This window comes from Gallus gallus, chromosome 14 (assembly GCF_016699485.2).
Source record: "Gallus gallus isolate bGalGal1 chromosome 14, bGalGal1.mat.broiler.GRCg7b, whole genome shotgun sequence".
Taxonomy (NCBI): domain Eukaryota; kingdom Metazoa; phylum Chordata; class Aves; order Galliformes; family Phasianidae; genus Gallus; species Gallus gallus.
In genome coordinates, this window is record NC_052545.1 from 2,457,464 (window position 1) to 2,461,411 (window position 3,948).

General features: G+C 47.8%; 1 long non-coding RNA gene across 1 annotated transcript; it reads left to right on the forward strand.

Moving 5' to 3' along the window:
- Positions 1–994: 994 nt before the first annotated feature.
- LOC101750340 lies at positions 995–3,361 on the forward strand. The gene is made up of 3 exons (XR_213138.5): positions 995–1,147; positions 1,341–1,437; positions 2,539–3,361. It is a non-coding gene; the product is annotated as an uncharacterized LOC101750340 (long non-coding RNA).
- Positions 3,362–3,948: the final 587 nt, after the last annotated feature.

Sequence of the window (3,948 nt, forward strand, 5' to 3'; positions counted from 1 at the left end):
GTTGGAGCTGGGGAGAGCCTCGCCACTGGTTTTTAATTTGCTTTGGATCGTGGCCATTATCATTAGAATAATCTCCAGCAGGTGATAGGCAGGAGTAAATTAATTCTGAATAAAGGCGTCTGGGGGTGGGTGCCAGGGAAAGGCAGGGCTGGGCAGCGGGCACAGCCTGCGCTCGGGTCAGAGGGGAGATCTGGTGGCGAAGAGGTCTATGCCTCCTCTTGCAGAGAGCATATTTCACCTCTGATGTGACATTTCTTTCTGCTAAATATATCCAGATTGGAAACGCACAAGGCGGTGTTCCAAGCAGTGCAGAGGGTGGCGGGAGCTGGGTTATTCATGCAATTTTATTCTTAATTCTCCCTGTCCACTGAAATCATGTGTATGAAAACAATTGAAAATAAATTATCTCCCATCTCCAGAAAGAACCTTTTGCTGTTGTTCCTGGAGCCACCAGGACACGCAAACAATTAATCCTCGGCTCCGGACCCAAGTGACTCAACCAATAAAACAGCTGTCAGCTGCCGGTCCTGGGGAGGTGCTGCCTAATATCCCAGGAGAGGATAATTATTCTTATCTGATTTGGCTCTGGAATGAAATCATAAAAAGCCTCGTCCCATTCTGTAAATTCAGTTCTTCTTAGCAGGTTAAGCAGAGCCCAAATGACTAACATTTCTGTCAGCACTGACTCTGGCTAAGGGCTAATATACCATGAAGAATAACCCAATAATAAATCTTATTATAGGGAAAAAAAAAAAAAAAAAGATAGAGGGAGTGCACAAGAGTGTAAAACCGAGGAGGGTGCAAGGCAATTTGAGTGGCTGACAAAAGTGGTTTCAGATGGCTGTGATGCAGAGGAAAATTTCTGAGTCATTTATTCAAAATTCCCAAAAATGCCAACTCATATTTCAGTGTTTCGAGAGGGACTGTTTCTGGAGCCAGAATTTTTTGACTTTTGGAGGTTTATCTTTGCTACAAGTGATGCCTCTTGGTGTGGAATGAGCAGACATTGTGATGAAACCACAGACGCTGTGAAGAAGGGGCAGGTAGACCGGGGTAGTCCCATAGGAAGGGACAGCCCAGGGCTGGGTCCTGTGGTGGCAAAGCAGCAGAAGATGAAGTCTGGGATGGATCAGGGCTTTGCAAACAAGTATGTAAGACTCTCCCATGGGTGAACACAGGCTCTGATGCTGAAGTAGATGTCTGGGAAGTGATGAGTTCTCCCTCATCGCAACAAGATTTACGGCCAGGGTGGAAAGTGCTTTGGTTGGGGGGATGGGGTGGGGTGTTGGGTTTAAAGATCAGAATGACCTTTGCTGTTGCCTTTCATACCTCTGATCAAGAGGCTCCTGGAAATAATGACCGTGCAACTCAATCCGATGATGTCCCCGGGTCTCTGTTTCCACTGGTGCCCTTGGCAGGCAGTTCCCAGGAGAGCAGGTTGGTGCGGTGGGATGCATGGATGGCGGGGGAGGGAGACTGAGGGGTGTGGGGGGATCCTTGGTTTAGGAAACTGCTGGGCTGTCTGGTGAGGAAGGTCTCTACAGAAGATTGATGGTGGAGCTCTGGTGCCTCCAAAGCGCTCCTCCAGCACCTGGGAATGACGTTAGGGAAGAGCAGGGATCTCATGGCCAAGATGGGCTGGAGAGGAGCTCAGGGAAACCCCAGCTGCAGCCACACAAATCACATCCACTTCTGCTATTTGGTTTGTTGCTTCATCCGGGCAGCAGTTGGTTGCTGGTGGAGGATGGGAACAGCAACAAAGAGCAGGGAGAGAGCTAAGGAGATGCCCCCAACCCCAGAGGGACTCGAGGCCCATCTCAGCTTCCCCAGGGCTGCCCTGGTCTGGCACACCACGACGCTGCCTTTGCAAGGAAGGTGCAACCATGCCCAAAGCAAGAGGGCTGCAACAAGGGGTCACTCGTCAGTCTGCTGATGAACAGCAGATACTGAGAGCAGGAGGGACAGAGCCCTCAGGTGTCACCTGAACGCAAGGTTTCCTCTTGTCCCCCCTGGGCAGAGACGTCAGCTTTTATATCTCTTTCCTCTGCGGAGCTGCCCACTGCCGTTGTGCGGGGAGCGAGGGCCCAGAGAAAGGCAATACAAATACCACGCATCGCCGCCTGCATCCCGAGCGCCTCACAGCCAGGCAGACCAAATCTCTAAAAAGGTGGACAAATATTTGCTGAGAAAGGCTCTTCCAGGCCTGGCCTGGGTTCAGGCTGATGGGTGAATTATATGTATAATCCGAAACGGCAAGGCCTGCGATCTGGATTTTTTTTTTTTTTAAGAGATTTATCTGTTTATGGAAGAAATGTTAGGACAGCTACAACGTGCTATAATCCCTCATAAATGGATGTAAATGTAGCATGGAAATACAGTATATAAATTTCTATAAATCGCACATTCTTTGCTACAATCTGGGTACAATTAGACGATGCTACACTAATAAAGCTCTATACAATTCATTTTCACTTTTAATAATGCTCCGAAATTCTGTTTCTGGAACAACTTTGGCTCACGCCTCATCTTCCTTTCCAGCCCAGCCAAGAACTGCATGGGAACAACAGCTTCTGCTGGGGGTAAGCTTTATTATTATGTGAAGATGTAAAGAGAGGGAGAAGCTGGTGACGCACCTTGGGACAATAAGGATATTCCAACTTCTTGCTTCGCAAAGGTGGATATTTACATGCACAGCGAATAAATTTACCCCTGAGAGATCTTGGTCCCATGTAGCTTTGAAAGTGTTCAGACCCAATTACCTTATTAAGACCAACGTACATTTATAGGCTCTATCCGTTGACAGCATCATGCCCCAAACTGTACCTGGCTTAGCTTTTATTTCAGATGTCTGCTGGCCAAAAAGCCTGGAAAAGGCAGCACAGTAACTTCTTCCAATGAGAATTAAAAGCGGAGGTTTCTCCGGCCAAGGGAAGCAATCAGTCACCGAAATCAAAAGATCCGTCATCAAAGTCGAAGGCGAGGAACGAATAGCCTCCTAAATCAGTCAAACAATTTAAACATCCCTTTTGTAATTGGCAATTTTGTAATATTTATTCACAACAGATCTGATTGCCGGATTCCCACTGGCTCCCCTCAGGAGGGTTTGCGTGAAATCAGTTTGAAATGGTGTGTCAATTTTTTTCTGAAGTCACCATCTGGCTGATAGACTTGAGTCTGTTCTAATACACTGACCCAGTGAATCGCTGCTAAACAATTCCCGGGGGTCCCGCTCCTCTCGCAGGCAATCCAGGAGAGCGCTGCTGGGAGGGAGCAAGCCTGGCAGGCACATCTGAATGTGCTGTGTTGGGGGATTGTAGAAGAATTTGATTTGTGTAAAGAAACAGAAATCTTGGGATGGTCCTGCTTGCTCCTGAGCTCTTGTGATGGTTTCGGATGGGAGGGGAGGTTTGGGCTCAGCTTTAATGACCTGAAACCACCCGAAATTGCGCTGGGAGGAGGGGAAAATAAATAAATAAATACCCCGCCTCCCCCTCCCAAAGAACCCCACCAAACCAAACCACACCAAAAAGCCCAAACCCTCTCAGATCAACAGCAAGGAACACAATCATTTGAAAGGAGTAAACTCTACAACCTGAGTGGCAAGAATAAATCCTGGATCCATTCCGTCGTACATCTATTTCAAATATTCAAATAGCATATAGGTGACGCAGGAGTACTGCAAAGTCAGCCCCTCTCTGTGTCAGCAGCAGTCCCTGGGATGAAATATTGTCAGATCTTCTGTGCTCAAAGACAGCTCACTTTAACCTATAATGTGAAATTAGGCCTCTGTGTACGTGCCTTGTGAGCTCTCCTCCAGGTCAGCGATGGCTTCCTATGGCACATGTTGATAATGAGATGCTTCCTCTCACCGTCCCTCTGCAAAGGACTGCTGCCACTGCTGTGAACTGTATTTGCTGCCATGTGAGAGCCTCCTTCTCACTGCATTCC